At 45.5% G+C, this 22176-nt stretch overlaps 1 pseudogene; it reads left to right on the top strand.

Moving 5' to 3' along the window:
• Positions 1-19795: 19795 nt before the first annotated feature.
• On the top strand, positions 19796-19913 carry LOC124796658 (annotated as a pseudogene).
• The last annotated feature ends 2263 nt before the right edge of the window (positions 19914-22176 follow it).

The following is a 22176-nucleotide window of genomic DNA, read 5'->3' as shown; positions in this document are numbered from 1 at the left end:
ACATTATATCATCTCACCACACACAAATAGTGTCCAAATGCTTTGAGCAACACTCCACGCATATGAAAGATTTTGCGTGGCCGTGTACGTTAAGTATCCTCAATCTCATTAAGCACATCTTGTTCCCAGCTCCCAACACCTCCGTGCATAGTGGGCAGTGGATGAGAGCTAGTGGATCGGGATGTCGCCCCAATGCTTTCGCTATCTTGTGAAGACCATACCTTGAAACATCGACACCGTCATTTGGGAGAAAGGCGGCATTACGAAATCTGTCGCTCTTGAGTATATATTCAGGAAAGAGTAGCTCAAAGTTTTGTAATTGCTTTTCTTCATTCATTACACCTGGGAATTTTTCTTCAGCACCAGGTCTATTGTTATCCTTCCAAACTAAAATCTGACACTCCCTTATCCAGCAGGTTAAGAACGTGTAGATTAACAGGACACTAAACTGCGGCTTCTTTCCTACTATTAATTTTGCGTCTTCTTTCGACTTTATACAGTTATACAGGTGTCCCAGAAAGAATGATCAATAATTATGAATATGACAGGAACGATTGTTCGAAGCAAATATGTCTAGCAAACGTGCGTTCTAAAATCCATACTTTAAGAGCTATGAACACTTTATCATCTTCGACACTGTTAAATAAATCTCTTCTGCTGCAAACTCTTAGCTTTCTATGTTTTGAAAGGTGGTAGTATGGAATGAAAAAACATAAAAGAAATCCAGTGAATATGGGCTCCAAAGAGCCAAGAGCACTCGTTCATCTTCGCTGTTGTGGAACACATATCTTCTACTGAACAAGTTGTAACCTCCCCAATATATATTTTTTCTGTATGGAATTTAGCCCAATTTTACCTCCCACTCCATAAAATCTACATATTACCAAAAGCTATGTCCCCACAAACTGTTATCCAATTTAAACTCGTATACTAAACTTTGACTAAACAAAACCTAACACGAACTGAACCGTAACTGATCTGAATACAACTTGTCTTTGCGTTCAATGCCCAACTGAAGTAAAACAATTATCTGCCCCTAATCAAAACTTCCACTTACCTCGCGTCTTGAACCATTGTTGCAGATTTCTTGAAAGGACAACAGCAAACGACTTCTACTGATCAAGTGCTCATAACTCTTAAGATATGAATTTTAGAGTCCATGTTTACTAGACTTTTTTGCTTCGAATGATCGTTCCTGTCATAGCACTGAATATTGACGAACGCTCTTTGGACAATCTGTATGTGCATGCTTAAATAGGTGATTGCACTCTGAAGCACAACACTTGTGCACAATCTGAAATTACCTAACCTGTGCTACTGTCTGTATTATATACGTTCTATTTCTCTCATAAGAGTTGTACTAACTACACTAGAGAAAGAAGAAATCTGTTCTAGGTTACTGAGGATCATTTTTCAATTTCTTTCAGCAGCTTACTACAAACGACTGATGTGGACCAGTGGTTTGAAAACTGAACTCGTGTTTGGATAGAATGGGATCCAATCCCCGTAAGGAAATGTAAGCTAGCCACAAAAAATGTGGCCTACAAAAACCATACGTTAGACCGAGTCTTGAGTTCTGCTCACCAGCATGGGACTCTTAGTAATTTGGATCAGTAGAGAGTTAGAGGAGAGCCAGTGTAGAGCAGTGTGTTTCAGAGGGGGATCGTTTAGTCGGCGTGAAAGCGTTGCAAAAGTGCTCATCGAACTCCAGCGGTAGACAGTACAAGAGAGGCGTTGTGTATCATGGAGAGGTTTACTGACGAAATTCCGAAAGTATACATATCATTCACCTCCACACACCTTTCGCGAACGGACCATGACGAGAAAATCAGAGATATTATAACTCGTGCGGTGATTGAGCGACACTCATTGTCCCCACAGAGAAAAATATAGTTGTTCCAGAAGTATCTACACAGGGGGGCTTGCGGATTGCAGATGTTGAAGTCCACAACACTGCCTCATATCTCCATGGCTCCCGAAAGCAATTAAGGCGCACGCCTTCAGTAACTTCACCACCAACAGTTACCCCATTTATTTCCCACCTGTTGTATTGCTCCTACTTAACGATCACACTATCAGCCGGGTGTTAAACTCTGGCCACAGTCTAGTTCTCTGTAAACAAGAGCACCAACAGTGAACAATTCAATCTACTAAGTCGTTCTGACGGGTCGTGATGGAATCTGAATAGGGCGTATACGTTCGGTAACAGTCGTGGAGAAGGCCGGCTACTTAAAGCTCGACTTGAATCGTGATTTATGGGTAGGGATGTGTCGCCCGCGTGTGACAAAAGGATGTAACCGAGCAGGCTGGCTAGTCAACACGTGGCGGCAGTCGGCTCGGCCGGGAGCGCACTGCCTCCAATTACTGGGCACTCCACTGAGGCCGGTCTCGAGGTGATGGATGAAGCCCAGATGATGCTGCAGCCTAACGGCGTAACAAGCGACGAGGACAATTCTCTTATTAATTCCTCGCCTGCTGGGAAAACCACCTGGCGCTCGACCACACGCTGGCCGTGCCACGGGTCCGCTAGTATTATTGTCGTCTCGTCACATCAGATATGCTCTTAGTGTCGCTGCAGCTTTTCTCGTAAAGCAAGACGTGATACGTAGTTCGATCGCCATTTGTTTAGGCGTTTAGCAGCTCTGTTCTAGCGGAACGTTACCCAGAGTATACTATCTTGGAGGCAGTCTACACAGTTCACGGTGGTACTATGCCACAATGGAGCAAACAGTAGGTGTGTCACTTTGTATTTTTATTTTATTTTATTTATTTATTTTTTTACTCGTCTGGGGAGCCACGCAAGTAATCCAGCCAGTTCCAGGATTCGAGGCAGGTACGCCGGTTTCGGAACAAATCCACTCAAAGGAATTAACGAGGACGACTGGTGTGCTGGCCATCCTGGATGTGGTTTTTATGCGGTTTCCCACATACAGCTAAGTGAATACTGGGTCGGTACCCAAGTTCCGCCTCAGTTGCACAATTCCCAAACATTTAGAAAAACGTTCCCACACTTTCACATAGATAACACTACATGCAAACGGTTGGATTATATGTATTCTGTCCCGGGGGGGGGGGGGGGGGGGCGACAGGAAGAAGCCATCCCTTAAAGTGACGGTGCCAATTCGACCCTGAGCAAAGGTGAAAGAAAAAGGAGGGGACTTGTGTCACATTTTCTGTAGTTTTGGCATACACCACATAAACAAATAAATACACTGATGGAAATGGAAAGTGTTGCACCATGAGCACCTTGACTGAAAATTACCAAACAGGCACTACAGTATTTCAATCCATGTGGGCTTTGTTGGTTAAAGGTTTATACATATACAAGCTTATCTGTTATATAGGAGCGTAGCATATGTACCTGTGGATGTCTGGGATCTGCTCCCAAACCTCTGCGTCGATGTCAACCAAATTTTGCATAGAAACTTCAGGTCTCATATTAGCAATGAGGGGCTTATAGGGGGCTCCAATAGGAGCAGAGATAAAGCCAAAAACTTTTTTTTTTCCAAGCCCATGACATATAGGCCGCCTTGCACAACAGGCACCTCGTGTGGAAACAGTATCAACAAGACAAATCTAGCTGCTTTTCGGGGTAGCCCACATGTCAGGGGCAAGAAACAGTTTTCTGGGGGCTGTGACATGTAGGCTGCCCTGTAGTAGTATTGGCCTGCTTTACTGAATTGTATTGCAAAAGCTTCTTGTGCCGATGAGCATGGCTGGGGACAGGGTGAGATAGATAGTGCAGGGGATGCACAGAGTGAAGGGGAGGAGGCTCTCTGGCTCTGAGCACCATGGGACTTAACAGCTGTGGTCATCAGTCCCCTAGAACTTAGAACTACTTAAACCTAACTAACCTAAGGACATCACACACATCCATGCCCAAGGCAGGATTCGAACCTGCGACCATAGCAGTCGCGCAGTTCCGGACTGCGCACCTAGAACCGCGAGACCACCACGGCCGGCTGGGGAGGAGGAAATGGACAGGCGGAGGGAATAAGGGGGAGATGCATGAGGCCGGTGGAAAGTTTAGGGGGGTGGTGGAATGGTGGAAAAGGAATTGGGGTGGGGGTTGGAGGTTATGGTCAGAGAGAGGCAGTGGAGGGAATGAACAAAGAGAGGTGGAGGAGGAGATGAGACAGAGAGAGTGGGAAGGAGGAGGAGTTAGACAGATGGAGGAGGGAGGATAGACATAGGCAGGAAGAGGTGGACACAGACATGGGGAGGAGGAAGTGTGCTCAATATATGTGTCAGATGCATACGTGGGTGAAGCCATGGTGAAAAGGCAGTCTGTATTTTCAGTACAGAAAAGACATTCCTAGAGATGAAGAATAGTGTGATTACAGGATGGCTATTGGGTGTGTCCACTGTCTTAGGTACCTTCCAGATGGGGGTCGTAACACAGCATGGCCAGAGGATGTGCATGTGCAGTTTACTGCCGTGTTTCGGACTTTGACAAAGACCGAATAATTGGTACGAGGGGCATGAGAGCGTCATACCGACGGTTGGCACGACTAGCCCTCACGAATGGATGAGTAACAACAGCGGAAATCTAGGATCTATGCTTCTGTTTGTGGTGGTTAAATCGACATCAATATGTCTGTACGCCCGTAGACGAGCAGGGGATGGGTTGCAGGAAGCAGCGATTCCCATGACCCATAGCTTTCCAACTCATGGAGTCATAGTGCGTGTGTGTGAAGGGGGGGGGGGGGGGGGAATTAGGTATGTCAACTGAACTGATTTGGTAATTGTTGAAGGAAGGCTGAATGGTTGCCAGTATGTGGCAAAATTGGTAAATCCTGTTGCCATATTCTTGATGATCAGGTTACGAATTGGTTCACCGAACATGATGACGTTACCCTACACTGCAATTCACCCCACAAATGTATTGCGACATATATGGCTCCTTGACTGGCATTCCAGGTTCCCTGATTTGTCGGGATTGGGAGAGGAGATGTTGCGAGCGGTGGGAGGGCCCATTTCATATAAATGTTGATGTTCAGCTCAAAATGGAATAAAACTTTAATCATCTAATACCCCTTAGATGATGAACGTCAACTATGTTTGATAAATACCGGACTGGTGGATCATGGTGTCTTCCGATTTCCGTGATTATAATAAGATATGGTTTCCTTCGGAAGTATTTGCAAAACTGAATTCTAAGTACAATTTTTTGTTGACTTTATTATAGTTGCCCCATGAAAATGAATTCAGTAGGAATGAAGTCAGAGATGCTATCAGGATACAGCAGCTGGAAGAGCTTCTGAATGTACCGCAGCGCCTTACGTCCAAATTCTTCGCTAGCTCGTGTTGTAAGACAAGTGACGGTTGTCATTTTTTACTGAAAATTAATGAATAGTTTATAAGTCACCCATTGTCGAAAGTGTCGCAGATTCTTCCAGTTACGGAATGCTTTTTCGCCTTTTTTATTTAATGGTAAGAGATAAAGAAGGGAAACCACGGAAACACAACTGTTACGGGAATAACAGGTCAAAGGAAGATACCGTGTGGTTGAGGTAATCGGCGAAGCGGTGACGGCGGCTGTAAGGAGACTGCACACAACAACTGATTGTGTTTAGACTAGGCTCAAGTCCTTGTTGTTCTCCGTTGATGGAAAGTCTGAGCTGACAGTGAGTGGGAACGCAGAGCTACGAGAAGTGTATTTCGAGAATACAATAGCAGAGGTAAATGAACAAGCCTGCCGCAGCATTCAGATGGTGGATGGGAGACAGACAGGGAATGGCGAGATGCACGTTTGCACCCACAGGGAGGAATGGAACTTGCCGCGTCTCGCCGTTACGGTCGCATCTTTCAGCTGCAGCATAGCAGGGAAAAACTTAGGGCCGATGGAGAGAGTGTGGGTCCGCTGCCCGGTGCGATCGAGAACTGGACAAGAGTGTAACTTAGTGTCGGGTAGCAGTGAACAACAGCTTAAGTCACCTGGAGGCAGGGCTCGCATGCCGCTGAGGAAGTAATGGAGACGGGCCTCAGTATTTCCGTTAACTGAAACGAGACACCGCTTTGCAGCGAGTGTGGCAAATTCTTGTCTTGAGAACTGGTTTCCACACTTAAATCCCCAACAGTTCAGCGACCACCTGACTTCCCGTCACCCACAAACATCCTTTTCTTCTGTCTTTCTTCGACATCCTTTTAAAACGAATCTCATTGTAGTAAATTTCACTTTTCAGCTCCTTCTTCTTCCTTCCCCTATCCTTTATCCCATCCAGTACAGGGTCTGCTTTTCAGGATTTGGAAAATTTTACTTCATTTTACTTTCTGGACGGACGTCCTTTCTGAGACCGCAGTATCCAAGGTAACCTGAAGGAGGGAGGTCCTGTGCTCTGTCTGTCTGACGAATAGTATAAACATTGTTTATGTGTTACTGAATTTTTAACTTTCTGTGAGGCAGAATTTGGAGCTCAGCCCATAATTTGCCAAAACGAGTGCGGAAACTGCCTAAAAACCACAGTCAGGCTGGCTGGTACACCAGCCCATAGTCATTAAGTTAACCGGCCGCACGGAATCGATCAGGGAGTGGCTTACCACCCTGTCTGGCAGGTTACCACTCTACGCATTACACTATCATTCATTCCACAGAGCATTTTTACATTAAGTTTTCTTCTTCTTGTTTCTTTCCTTCTTTAAAAAAATAAATAATTAATTAAAATAAAAAACGAATACCTTATCCACTTTCTGAGCTCAGCATTTCATTATAGAGATGCTGACTCAATTTTTTCAAGCTAACCAATGATAAGTTGCAGTATACAAAATATAAACCAAAAATTGTCACTATTGTCCCGATTTCAACTAACCGTGCGTGTAGTGTTACATTATGAAATAGTGTGTGTAGCGAGAAATGAACGGTTACGTCTTTGCAAACAACTTTCTGGGGAGGGCAACCATTGGTAAGAGATAGTGTTATCAACAATCAACCCGCAATAACGATACAAATTTTCATAAAAATTATAACAATTAAAAATGCCAAGAATGACGAGGTGTTTCCAAGAGCCACATAATCGTGTGAAGGTGCTTTATTCGCAATATAGACGGATCTTCAGATTTATAACGCTTATGTTTTCGTAATGTTGATGAACAGTCATGGAGGCCCACCATTCGGGCAGTCATCCACGTTAAAAGTCAGATCTTATTGGTTGGTTGTCATAATAAAATTGAGTATACTCAAAAGATGATTGTCAAAATGTACAAAGCGTAACTGCTGAAAGAGCTAGGGCGGATGACATCCCGTAGGGTACATTACTGGATACGTTAGATACCAGCTACTCATTCAGCAGTCATACTTTGTACATTTCGACATGCGTCGTTTGGGTGTACTCAATTTTAATATGGCAACCCACCAATATGATCTGACTTTTAACACGGATAACTGCCTGAATGGTGGGTCTCCATAACTGTTCATCAACATTATGAAAATTTAACCATTATAAATCTGAAGATGCGTCTATACTGCGAATAAAGCACCTTACACAATTTTGTGGCTCTTGGAAACACCTCATCAGTCTTGCCACTTTTAATTGTTATAATTTTTATGAAAATTTGAATGGTTATTGAGGTTGAGTGTTTTGTATTTTCTGTTGTTATTCACAACTTCTTTGCAAAACACTATCGAAATCTAAGAATAAGCGGAATAAGGTAGTACTGTGTTGAACAGTCTGGTCTTGTATTCGGGAGGGTGGAGGTTCTAATCCTCATACGAGCATCCTACTTTAGGTTTTCTGTGGTTTCTCTAGATTATTTCAGTTAAACGCCGGGATGGTTCCTAGTACAAGGCCACGGCCAGCTACCTACCCCATCGCTCTCGAATTAGACTGAAAATATGTAAATACCTATCTAAATGAATTACGTTTCCGTTAGCTGAAACGGGACACCGCTTTGCAGCGAGTGTGGCAAATTCTTGATGTTCTCAAACGGTAATACCATGGTACGCACAATGTACTTGTAAAAGACCCAAGTTCGATTCCCGGCCTTGGTACAAATTTTCACTCGCCGCTTCAGTGTGTATACATGAAATCCTTGTAAAAGTGCTCCACGGGTGAAAAAAACTGCTACTATTACTATTATTGTTATTAACAAGGGACAACGTGCGTATACATAGATGGGCAGCGTGAATGATCATAGGATTCCCTGCCTTGCATAAAAGTTAATCAGAAATCGTGAAAAAGATCTGCTGCTAGACACTGGTAGAAATACTCCAAATACTTCGCTAACATCTAGAAAGAAAATATCAAGAGCTGTTTGGAACGTCCCTTCCAACTTCTACTAGAAGATACCGTGATGTCGAGCGAAGCTCTTCCACTCGTGGTCACAGTTAATGCCCACGAACTCTTGCGTTGTGCTGCGCGCTGGACAAATTATTCGGCGCATAGCTGCGCAGGTTTACTGGAAGACGTTCATCGCTAGGCCCGGATTAGTTCTCAGCACTGCTACCTATTAAAACCAGTCCAAGTAAGGGTCGTCAGACTTGCTTTGATTCGAGCGATACAGAAAATTGTCAAGCATCATTAACAAATGCCCGGTAGTAAGCTAAATGCTTTCAGAAAGACTATGACATCCGACCAACGGGGAACGAAAGACTACATCCATCTCTTATACTCTTTTTAACCCGACCACTGCGTTCTTGGTCTTCCCTCTCGATTCTTGGTAGAAACTGCACGTGAACACAATTTAGAGAATTATGCACTGCATACAGAAAGCAAGGGAACGCTAATGGAACTATTGAGAGAATTTCTACCTAGGAACTTCACCATCCACCAATACCAACCGTGTCACGTGTTGAAGGACCAGTTAAGGAAAATAACAAAGCTGAATTTGAGGCTGCTCTGAACGAAATGAAGTGAGGGAAAGCCACTGGCCCAGATGACCTCCCAGCAGAGTTATGGCGTCCTCAACAGTGGAACAAGTCAGCTTGGCTAACGGATCTTTTCATCCACCAAAGGTAGAATACCAATAGACTGGCAGCGGAGGATCACTGTATAATCTTCAAAAAGGAAGAAAGTCCGGCTGAGTGTTCTAACTACCACCCGATCAGACTACTTAGCCATGCGATGAAGATCATTGAACGTGTTCTCGACAAAAGGATACGCGAAATAGCTCAGATCACTAGGAACCAAGCCGGATTTGTGAAAAATTATGGAACAACTGGCGCAATCCATGCTGCGCAGCTGCTGATTGGAAGATAGCGGGAAAAGAACAAGATACCACACCTTGCTTTTATAGACCTCGAAAAGGCTTTTCGATCGGGTATCACATAATCTAATCTGGTTAGCTCTTCGAGACCACAGTATTCCGGAGAACAGTGCCAACTGGGTACAGCTTCTGTATGATGAAACGAGGAGCTATGTCCAAGCGGCACCAGAGGCGTCAAACGACTTTCGCATCACAGTAGGAGCCCACCAAGGCTCGGCCTTATCATCACTGCTGTTTATTCTTGTGATGGACACTGTCACATCAGACCTACAGACGTCACTACCATGGACAGTTCTCTCTGCTCATCATGTCATATTGGCTACAGAGAACAAGTTTGATTTCCAGTGCCAAACATAAGAATGGAATGATCGACTCGCGCGATATGACCTACGGCTCAACAAAAAGAAAACTGAGTATATGACATCAGATCCGCAGGAAGTTGTGACCATTAGAGTCAACGGAGAAGATCTACCACGAGTACAAAAATTTAAGTACCTCGGTTCTGTGATCTCTAGAGTTGGTCATTTTACAGAAGAAGTCAACACGAGGATGCTGGCAGCCTGGGTGAAGTGGCGAACGACAACAGACGTCACCTGCGATCGTCGGATTAAGGATAGTCTGAAGTCAAAGATCTACTGGACTGTCATCCGCAATGTTGCTTTCTACGGCACCGAGTGTTGGCCAGCTACAAAAGAGGCAGAACGACGATTGGAGGTCATGCAAACTAAGATGCTTAGATGGATAGGTGGCATCACTCGACTGGATCATGTCTCAAATGACACTGTCAGGGAACAATTCGGAGTCGCGCAGATCCAGAAAAAAAATGCGAGAAAGCCGTCTGCGGTGGTTTGGACGTGAACTGCATGCAAAGGACGGTACCATTGGAAAGGCAGCATACACAGTGGAAGTCGCGGGAAAGAGAACCAAGAGACGACGTAGACAACGCTTGGCCGACACTTGCACAACGACCTGAAGGTTGTAAATACGCTACTGGCCATTAAAATTGCTGTACCAAGAAGAAATGCAGATGATAAACCGGTATTAATTGGACAAATATATTATACAAGAACTGACATGTGATTACATTTTCACACAATTTGGGTGCATAGGTCCTGAGAAATCAGTACCCGGAACAAACAACTCTGGCCGTAATAACGGTCTTGATACGCCTGGACATTTAGTCAAACAGAGCTTGGATGGCGTGTACAGATACAGCTGCCCATGCAGCTTCAACACGATACCACAGTTGATCAAGAGTAGTGACTGGCGTATTGTGACGAGCCAGTTTCTCGGCCACCATTGAACAGACGCTTTCAGTTGGTGAGAGATCTTAAGAATGTGCTGGCCAGGGCAGCAGTCGAACATTTTCTGTATCCAGAAAGGCCCGTACAGGACCTGCAACATGCGGTCGTGCATTATCCTGCTGAAATGTAGGGTTTCTCAGGGATCGAATGAAGGGTAGAGCCACGGGGCGTAACACATCTGAAATGTAACGTCCCATCAATGCGAACAAGAAGTGACCGAGACGTGTAACCAATGGCACCCCATACAATCATGCCGGGTGATACGCCAGTATGGCGATGACGAATACACGCTTCCAATGTGCGTTCACCGCGATGTCGCCAAACACGGATGCGACCATCACGATGCTGTAAAAAGAACCTGGATTCATCCGAAAAAATGACGTTTTGCCATTTGTGCACCCAGGTTCGTCGTTGTGTACACCACCGCATGCGCTCCTGTCTGTGATGTAGCGTCAAGGGTAAACGCAGCCATGGTCTCCAAGTTGATAGTCCATGCTGCTGCTAACATCGTCGAACTGCTCGTGCACATGGTTGTTGTCTTGCAAACGTCCCCATCTGTTGACTCAGGGATCGAAACGTGGCTGCACGATCCGTTAGAGCCATGCGGATAAGATGCCTGTCGTTTCGACTGCTAGTGATACGAGGCCGTTGGGATCCAGCACGGCGTTCCGTATTACCGTCCTGAACCTACCGATTCCATATTCTGCTAACAGTCATTGGATCTCGACCAACGCGCGCACCAGTGTCACGATACGATAAACCACAATCGCGATAGGCTATAATCCGACCTTTATCGAAGTCGGAAACGTGATGGTACGCATTTCTCCTCCTTACACGAGGCATCACAACAACGTTTCACCAGGCAACGCCGGTCAACTGCTGTTTGTGTATGAGAAATCGGTTGGAAACTTTCCTCATGCCAGCACGTTGTAGGTGTCGCCACCGGTACCAACCTTGTGTGAATGCTCTGAAAAGCTAATCATTTGCATGTCACAGCATCTTCTTGCTGTCGGTTAAATTTCGCGTCTGTAGCACGTCATCTTCGTGGTGTAGCAATTTTAATGGCCAGTAGTGTATTCATCCAGACATGGCCCACGATGGAACAAAATGGAGACAGCGAAGCCACTCAGAGGACTCTGTCGCCAAACAGGACAAACGCTAAAGAAAAAGAAAAAAAGTACAGAAGAGAAAGAGTTCGGAGGCGATGATTGTTTGTACCAGCATGACAAAGCACCCTGCCTTAAGGCAGCTTCTGTGTCGCAGTGGTTTGTGGACAATAACATTCCTGAAATGGACTGGCCTGCCCATTGCCGACCTGAAACCGATGGATCTCATCTGCGATTGCTTAAAACGTCAGCTTCGCTACGGACCACAGCGTCCAAACTCGCTACCTTCTCTGGTTTCGGCTACTGAGGAAGAATAGACTGTCATTCGTCCACAGAGACTCAGACACCTCAGTGAAAAGGCCTCCAATATTAGAGTTGAATGGTGGACACACCACCGTGTTCGGAGACTACTGATCTGATAGTGTATATTTTAGAGTAAACTAGTGTTGTAGTTGTTGGCAGAGTTTAGACCTGAATGTAATGTCTTCTGATAACGTAAACAGCGATGGTCAGTTCCTGCATAAAATCCTGTCGTCAGTAGGGCACGCGCAGAGCCACCTAATGCCGACAGACACAGGCGGTGCCGCACCCGTCAGACGTGGCGCTGGAGAAAAGGAGCAGACGAGAGCCGAGACAATGCTGCTTGCCGGCCTCCGCTTTACACCGCAGGCAGGTCCGCCTCGGCGCAGCGGGGTTCTTTATTAGGGGAATCGCCTCTACGAGGGACAGGCTGCACGCGCCGGCCCGTGGCGTCGTGTGTGGGCCCGTCACCGCACGCACGCCACGCAGGTCGCCGCTCGTGAGGTGCGGGCGTGGCCACCTTTCCGATGAAGAGATAGCCGCGACCTCGACACCGAGTACCCCGCACGTCCGGACACTTTTTATTGGTTGCTAACTGGGGGCGAGACAAGACAGAAGGGGAAGGAACATGAGAAGGGTGGATTCTGTCTGTTTCTCCCTCTCCCCTTCTCCCCCTCCTGCTAAATGTGTCTTTCATCCCCTTCTAAATTGTCGTGGCCAGAAATTATTCACTGCCAACCTCATGATGTAACCAAAGCATAAAATTAGCCTGGGATCTAGAAGCTGAATCCGGATAAGAAGAAAATCACCTCATTTCATCTTGAGAACAGAAAGGGAAGCTGGAAGGAGATAGAAACAAGGAAACGAGACTTCCCTCATTACTATTGAACTATGTGATCTGGTGAATTACACTACTCGCCATTAAAATTGCTACACCGCGAAGATAACGTGCTACAGACGCGAAATTTAACCGATAGGAAGAAGATGCTGTGATACGCAAAAGATTAGCTTTTAAGAGCATTCACACAAGGTTGGCGCCGGTGGCGACACCTACAACGTGCTGACATGAGGACAGTTTCCAACCGATTTCTCATACACAAACAGCAGTTGACCGGCGTTGCCTGGTGAAACGTTGTTGCGGTACCTCGTGTAAGGAGGAGAGCCAGTCGTGGTGGCCGAGTGGCTATAGGTGCTTTAGTCCGGAGCCGCGCGACTGCTACGGCCGCAGGGTCGAATCCTGCCTCGGGCATGGATGTGTGTGATGTCTGTAGGTTCGTTAGGTTTAAGTACTTCTAAGTTCTAGGGGACTGATGACCTTAGCAGTTAAGTCCCATAGTGCTCAGAGCCATTTGTAAGGAGGAGAAATGCGTACCACCACGTTTCCGACTTTGACAAAGGTCGGATTGTAGCCTATCGCGATTGCGGTTTATCGTATCGCGACATTGCTGCCCGCGTTGGTCGAGATCCAATGACTGTTAGCAGAATATGGAATCGGTGGGTTCAGGAGGATAATACGGAACGCCGTGCTGGATCCCAACGGCCTCGTATCACTAGCAGTCGAGATGACAAGCATCTTATCCGCATGGCTGTAACGGATCCTGCAGCCACGTCTCGATCCCTGAGTCAACAGATGGGGACGTTTGCAAGACAACAACCATCTGCACGAACAGTTCGACGACGTTTGCAGCAGCATGGACTATCAGCTCGGAGACCATGGCTGCAGTTAACCTTGACGCTGCATCACAGACAGGAGCGCCTGCGATGGTGTACTCAACGACGAACCTGGGTACACGAATTGTTAAACGTCATTTTTTCGGATGAATCCAGGTTCTGTTTACAGCATCATGACGGTCGCATCCGTGTTGGCGATATCGCGGTGAACGTACATTGGAAGCCTGTATTCGTCATCGTCATACTGGCGTATGACCCTGCGTGATGGTATGGGGTGCCTTTGGTTACACGTCTCAGTCACCTCTTGTTCGCATTGAAGACACTTTGAACAGTGGCCGTTACATTTCAGATGTGTTAGGACCCGTGGCTCTACCCTTCAAATGTTCAAATGTGTGTGAAATCTTACGGGACTTAACTGCTAAGGTCATGAGTCCTAAAGTTTACACACTACTTAACCTAAATTATCCTAAGGACAAAGACACACACACATATGCCTGAGGGAGGACTCGAACCTCCGCCGGGACCAGCCGCACAGACCATGACTGCAGCGCCCTAGACCGGTCGGCTAATCCCGCGCGGGTCTCTACCATTCATTCGATCCCTGCGAAAGCCTACATTTCAGCAGGATAATGCACGACCGCATGTTGTAGGTCCTGTACGGGCCTTTCTGGATACAGAAAATGTTCGACTGCTGCCCTGGCCAGCACATTCTCCAGATCTCTCACCAATTGAAGGCGTCTGGTCAATGGTGGCCGAGAAACTGGCTCGTCACAATACGCCAGTCACTACTATTGATGAACTGTGGTATCGTGTTGAAGCTGCACGGGCAGCTGTACCTATACACGCCATCCAAGCTCTGTTTGACTCGATGCCCAGGCGTATCAAGGCCGTTATTACGGCCAGAGGTGGTTGTTCTGGGTACTGATTTCTGAGGATCTATGAACCCAAATTACGTGAAAATGTAATCACATATCAGTTCTAGTATGGTATATTTGTCCAATGAATACCCGTTTATCATCTGCATTTCTTCTTGGTGCAGCAAAAAATGGCCAGTAGTGTATATTACAAATATTTACATACGATTCAAAACAAATTATATATCGGTAGCAGGTGCCATGCATCGGTGTTACAAGTTGGTGTTACAAAAATGCGTTAACTTGTGGCATATTGATTTTTATTTTTATTAATTTTTTCTAGCTATATCTAGAAACAGTGACCTGCTGCTCGGGACGGAGGGAAGTGAGGTCACAGCAGCTGGTCTATCGGGCAGTGACCCAGACATAGCCAGGAATTAATGGCGCGCGAGATAGGTTGGCTGAAATTAATGCATGCGAGAGGCGGGCGGGCGTCGGCAGAGCGCGTCACGCTTGGCAGACTCCAGCCTCAGCCACCAGCTCTAGCCTCGGGTCCCACAGGTGGCTGCTGCTCTGCTATTCTCTCCTCTCGCACACAGCGCGGCGCCGCTATCACACGGCTCCCAAGCACCACGCTCCCTGCACCGGAGCGTGCATTACGCGCTGCTATCCGCGTATTAGGGACAAATTACACAGGCCGCAAGGCGTGACCTTACCGCATTATTGCTGCACGGAACTATCACATGCAAACTAGCGGCGCTTAAAATCACTTCCTTCAGCTTGTCTTACAAGGTATACAATTGCAGCATTCAGAGCAAGACAGCAGTTGATTTCGCGTGTGGCGGAGCTAGCTGAATAACTTCGATGTTGGCCTCAAAAACTTAAGCAGTACTGTAAAAAGTCTACCTCATGAGAAAGGAGACAGACAAGATATATATTAATACATAACATGAAGGCGTGCTGGTAAGTAATGCCTCAGAATTTTTTATGCGAAAATTCCCAAGCCATTTTAAATAAAACAAACGTTATTAACACTCTACATCTTTGTAAGAGTCGAAGGGCATGAAAGGGAAGCAGCGGTTGGGAAGGGAGTGAAACAGGGTTGTAGCCTCTCCCCGATGTTATTCAATCTATATATTGAACAAGCAGTAAAGGAAACAAAAGAAAAATTTGGAGTACGAATTAAAATCCATGGAGAAGAAATAAAAACTTTGAGGTTCGCCTATGACATTGTAATTCTGTCAGAGACAGCAAAGGACTTGGAAGAGCAGTTGAACGGAATGGAAAGTGTCTTGAAAGGGGGATATAAGATGAACATCAACAAAAGCAAAACGAGGATAATGGAATGTAGTCGAATTAAGTCGGGTGATGTTGAGGGAATTAGATTAGGAAATGAGACACTTAAAGTAGTAAATGAGTTTTGCTATTTGGGGACCGAAATAGCTGATGATGGTCGAAGTAGAGAGGATATAAAATGTAGACTGGCAATGGTAAGGAAAGCGTTCCTGAAGAAGAGAAATTTGTTAACATCGAGTATAGATTTAAGTGTCAGGAAGTCTTTTCTGAAAGTATTTGTATGGAGTGTAGCCATGTATGGAAGTGAAACGTGGACGATAAATAGTTTGGACAAGAAGAGAATAGAAGCTTTCGAAATGTGGTGCTACAGAAGAATGCTGAAGGTTAGATAGGTAGATCACATAACTAATGAGGAGGTATTGAATAGAATTGGGGAGAAGAGAAATGTGTGGTACAACTTGACTAGAAGAAGGGATCAGTTGGTATGACATGTTCTGAGGCATCAAGAGAGCACCAGTTTAGTATTGGAGGGCAGTGTGAAGGATAAAAATCGTAGAGGGAGACCAAGAAATGAATAGACTAAACAGTTTCAGAAGGGTGTAGGTTGCAGTATGTACTGGGAGATGAAGAAGCTTGCACAGGATAGAGTAGCATGGAGAGCTGCATCAAACCAGTCTCAGGACTGAAGACCACAACAACAAAACAACACATCTTCGTTCTTCGTATCTATATCTTTATTTTTCAAGACAGTCACCCTGACGACGAACACGTCCCTCCCGATGAGAGACCAGTTTTTTGATGCTTTCTCTGCAATATGTTTGATTTCATTGATAGAGCCGTAACCTCAGCTGTGCTTGCATCGCTTCATCACTATAAAACTGGAGGCCTTGAAGGTGTTCATTAAGTTTTGGTCACAGATGAAAGTCTGATGGCGCCAAGTCGGAATTCTATGAAGGTTGATCGATGACAGTGAACCCAAGGCTTTGGACTGTTGCAGTGTCGCAGTCCTCGTGTGTGGTCTGGCCTTGTCATTATGAAGGAGAGGGTGCTCGATGTGTGGACGAACTCTTTGACTTCGAAATTCGATTACAGCACGCTGCCTCTCACCCACCAACATAATTAGGTTACACACCACCATTTTACAAGCTACAATTCGGAGCCCTGTAGGAGCAGATGGCTGCACATAGGCAGAAATGAGGAATAAAGATACAGAATGTTAGTAATATTTGTTTTATTGAAAAAGCTTTGAAAGTTTTCACATAAAAAATTCGAAGGTATTGCGTTTCTTGACGTCCTCGTATTTAAGATATTCACTACGGTTACCACTAGCATTGATTTACAACAGTCGAAGTACACAGACAGCCATTAAAACTGCAACCCCAGAAAGGACAGCAAATAACGAAATTGTACCTGTTGTGCGTTTGAGGTATAGACGGAAGAGTACGCGATTAAATTTATACCTTGTTTAGGGATACATTGGGTGCGAAATTCAGTACACACAGCTTCCAGCTCTGGCAGCAACATGGCTCTAACCCAGCTGAGTAGCGAGTAGAACCGATCTTGGAGGACAGACACAGAGACATTCAAAACTACACTGGTCTTGTGGTTTGATCTGAAAGGCTACAGGTGACTATAAGTTTGCACCCTGACAGCAGTCACTTTAACTTGTAAGCCTTCCATTTGTCTACCTGGCCATGTGTCTGCTAAATTGATTCTGCCCTCTGACAGCGGCCGTTGTTGCTAGCCTGCAATGGCGTTTATCACTTTTCTCATAATCTTAAAGAAAACTTGAATGCTGAAATAATTTAATGAAATGATGGCCCTATCATTATCGTAGTCAATTATTGATGGGTGATTAATATCTCAACATAGGATTAATCTTTTATAAAAATTATGGAAAACTTTATTGACCATAAAATAGGGCAAACATCACAAGTTAAGCGAGACGACAAATAAGCCATGAACTGTTGACAACGTACAGTATATAGGTGCAACAATTAAAAATTCTTCCAATCCATTTGCGGCATGAATCAGCAAATCAGTGTTAATAGTATTAGTTGAAAACAGTCTTGGTTGCAATTTTAGTGTTTTTATTTATCAACTAAGCGTTTCACCTTATTAAGGCATCTTCAGGCTGATCTTAATTTGGTATTTCTCAGGACGATCTTTTAGGCAGTGTAGCTAAACGGCAACGTCGAGTACATCAGGCCAACATCGCCTTCGTTAACCTCAGTAAATACTTTCTAGACGGACGTGAGTAACTCCAAGAAATGCATAACGCTTACACGTTCACAGGAGCAAATAACTTGTGGGCGATTTCCATCATCCCTTCCAATAGGTGATTCTGCTTCATGTTCTTATTCCCTTGCTTCCTTTTGTATGGTTAAGTCATATTGTCGGTAATGGATTGCAACGATATCTCATTATTTGGTAATATTTAGAAGAAAGATTATGTTTTAACGTCCTTTAGACGAGTTGGTAGTGTTCAGCGTTATTACGTAATTCGTCAGTAGGTTGACATTCTGACAGTAATATTCCTCCATAAATTTGGAATGTACAGTAACTGACTTCTTGTATTCATACTTTTTAACTATCGTTAGTCAAGTCATCCTGATACATACGTTTTAGTTCACACATTGAGCTCTCCAGAAGACATGGAAGAGATGGAAGAGCGCCGAGCAGCCTAATACTCAGATGCAACTGAGTTTAGGCTATTTTCTGGAATATTGTTCTAGGAAAACAGAGATCTCAGGTACGTAAATATAATTTGCTAAAAAACAGTCTTGTTCGCATGAATATTTTATTTAAACTGATAACAGGTTTCCCCTGTTGTACACATATCGTCTTCAGATTTTGTGCTCCACGATGGTGACAGGAAATTGGGTGGCTGAGCAGCCTGCCCCAGAGAGATCTAACAGAGCACAACAGATCGAAACAGGTCACCGGTTTAAATAAAATATTTATTCGATCAAAACTTTTGTTAAAAAATTTTATTGAGTTAAGACTAGTTTTAAAAGAAGGCGCAAGAGGCACTGACTGTTTTCCGCTCCCGTCTTATGTCACAGGAATAGTTCCCAAGTGGACACCTCTCCGCCAAATGTGTATATAAGCTGATGCATCGCTGCACTCTGAAAGTCTCTACAGTCCTTCAAGGGACACCAAGACAGTGACAACAGTTGTGTCAACAAGATCCAAATTATCGTTTTCTGGATACTGAATTAGAGCAGAGTTAAAGAGAGTTAAAGTCGGATCAGCGCAAATGAACGCTGAACTACTGCCTCGTACCATCTTTATACCACGTTTCGTTAAGTATGTAAGTTTTTGTTCACAAATTGTTGTAAATTGTTGCGAATCTGTGTTGCCATCTTTTTGCCACACCTGTTGTCTAACCCTGTTTGGTCCTGTGACGAGGCAATATAGTTGCTACGTACAAACAAGCCATTTCACAACAGCATCTACTTTCGATGGTAAAGGGTTATCTTCCTGCAACATTTATGTGTTTGACACGAAGTGTATATGGTGAATACAGCAGCACACATTCCTGAATTTGACGTCTGGTTGAAATAATTGCAGAAATATAATTATATCAATAGATATTAATTCGCAGCTAACCACTTATGTACATCAAAGACATTTATCTCAGACCTTTCATCAAATTAAATGTCCATCTTTTCTTTTACATTTATGTTCGCTGTTGCTATAAACCTGACTACGGCATATGCATTCCTGATTGTATGTCCAAGAACTGGCACAGCGCAAAGCGGCAAGCAGTAATGAAATCGCTCCTTCAAAAGCTATGACTGCTTTCCTCATAGCGCTAGCACAGGAAGAGGATGTGTTTTACGCCACCAATTGTTACATCATCGCACTGACAGAACGGTGCGCCCATTAATCAATTTTGTGCAACTGGGCCGGAAAAAAACCGCAATTGGACCGCGTTTTAACAATAGACGCTATTATTTTCCATGATTTTAAAGATTTTTACAGACCTCAGCTGAATTGGTATGGACGGCTGTAAATTTGCACAGTTTCTAACGCCCTTTTTTATTTATTCTTCCTACCGCGCAACGGCCTTACCGCAGTGTATCCACCGGTTCCCGTCAGATCACCGAAGTTAAGCGCTGTCGGGCGTGGCCGGCACTTGGATGGGTGACCATACGGGCCGCCATGTGCTGTTGCCATTTTTCGGGGTGCACTTAGCCTCGTGATGCCAATTGAGGAGCTACTCGACCGAATAGCAGCAACTCCGGTCACAGAAAACAATCATAATGACCAAGAGAGCGGTGTGCTTACCACACGTCCCTCCTATCCGCATCCTCATCTGAGGATGACACGGCGGTCGGGTGGTCCCGACGGGCCAGTTGTGTCCTGAAGACGGAGTGCTACTCTTTCTACCGCGAGAGAATCGCTTGTTATTTTACTTTTAGGAGTGATCATTGGAATTTTACGTCCACGTTTCTTCCCTTCCTAATTCCATGTTGCGCTAGTTGATGCGCTGGTTCATCGTATTTAATGTTGTGAGATTTCAACCACTCGAATTCTATAATTTGACCAAGCTGTATCATTTACGTATCTTTTTTTTGTACGCCTATTAAGGACAAGTCAGGAGCTAATTTTAAAATAAATATCTCCAGAATAGCTGCGTGTCAATCGTGAGAGGAATTGGTATGCCGAACACGTGTGGCGTGCAGACAGAGTTAAAGCACTCCTAGGTTCTTCGACCTCTCGAAATCAAAGTGTTATTCGTGCAGTCAGACATTTCAATCTCCAAACGAGCGGAGCGCAGCCAAAGGGCGTTACAGTACGAAAACAGCCGTCCCACACAAACAACACACGCGGAAGGTATTGGCTGCTCATCTGTATGCGGACTGCGTACGTGGACGTAGCAGAGCGATCGGCACTGGGCATCTGCGAGCAAGTGGCCTGCGGACGCAGTGTGTGTGTGTGTGTGTGTGTGTGTGTGTGTGTGCCAGCGAGCTTTCGCTAATGGACGGCACCCGAGGCAAGTGATGCGGCCGAGTTGCGCAACAGTCGGACCGCAAGTGTCTGGCGCGCGCTTCCGCAATCCGGCACGCGGACGAACGCGCATGCGCGGACTCAGTCTGGGGCCCAGAGATAGCCACGGCCGGCCAGTAATTGAATGGGCGTCGCTGGGATCGCACGGCGCGGCGCGGCGCGGCGCTGCAGCCGCGGCCAGAAATAACAGCGGGATGGTGCCCGGCTGCGGTCTGCCGGCGCGGGGTTTTGGTGGGTCACGTCGACAACACACAGGGTTCACAGTCCGGCGCCAGTGTAGAAGCCCGAATCATGTGGCGCAGTGGTCATGACCCTGAAATCATTTTCGGGGAGTAATAAGGCTAATATTCCAATTTAGCCAACGCCTGCAAAATCCTTAAAGCCATGGAAAATAATAGGGTTTATTGTGAGAACTCGTCGCAACTACGGATCTTCCATGGCCTAGCTGCAAAAAATTGACTTACTGGATACGTCGTACTGTCAGTGTGATGACGTAACTGTTGGTAGCATAAAACACTTCCTCTTCCTGTGCAAACGCTATGAGAAAAGCGGAGCCGTAAGTTGTATTGGCTTGGTTCAAATGACTCTGAGCACTTAACATCTTTGGTCATCAGTCCCCTAGAACTTAGAACTACTTAAACCTAACTAACCTAAGGACATCATCATACAACACCCAGTCATCACGCATAAGTCGTATTGCATTGTATGTTAACCAGGGGCCTAGAAACGACGGAGAGGCTCCGTCCACAATCCCAGTGGTCCACAACCCCACGACGACTACCACAGTCCACTTCACCCCTCCACCGCCCCACACCGAACCCAGGGTTACTGTGCGGTTCGGTCCCCGGTGGACCACCCAGGGAACGTCTCACACCAGGCGAGTGTAAACCCTATGTTTGCGTGGTAGAGTAATGGTGGTGTACGCGTACGTGGAGAACTTGTTTGCGCAGCAATCGCCGACATAGTGTAACTGAGGCGGAATAAGGGGAACCAGCCCGCATTCGCCGAGGCAGATGAAAAACCACCTAAAAACCATCCACAGGCTGGCCGGTTCACCGGACGTGACACAATTCGTGCCGGGGACCAGGTGCTCCTTCCAGCCCGGAGTGCCGTGTGTTAGACCGCACGGCCAACCAGGCGGGCTGAGTCATAAGTTACTGTGTAAACACTGGGAGATCTGTAAACATTCACCGACTGAATTCTCCAGTCTTACTCGTTCCGATGTGGAGATATTGCATCCCGAATGACCCTAATGTCAACGGGATCATAGATATACATTTGTAACCTGAATGTGTGGGGGAGGGAGCACATTTATGTGGTTGTAGACTTTCTCAGCGCGTTCCTGCGATGAAATCTTCTCGTATGATCAGCTGAGTGGTGGCGTCGTCTTGTGGAAACGTTTCAATGAGTTTCGTACCCCTCATCTTC

Source organism: Schistocerca piceifrons, chromosome 4 (genome assembly GCF_021461385.2).
Source record: "Schistocerca piceifrons isolate TAMUIC-IGC-003096 chromosome 4, iqSchPice1.1, whole genome shotgun sequence".
Lineage (NCBI taxonomy): Eukaryota > Metazoa > Arthropoda > Insecta > Orthoptera > Acrididae > Schistocerca > Schistocerca piceifrons.
This window is presented reverse-complemented; position numbering and strand designations above follow the sequence as displayed.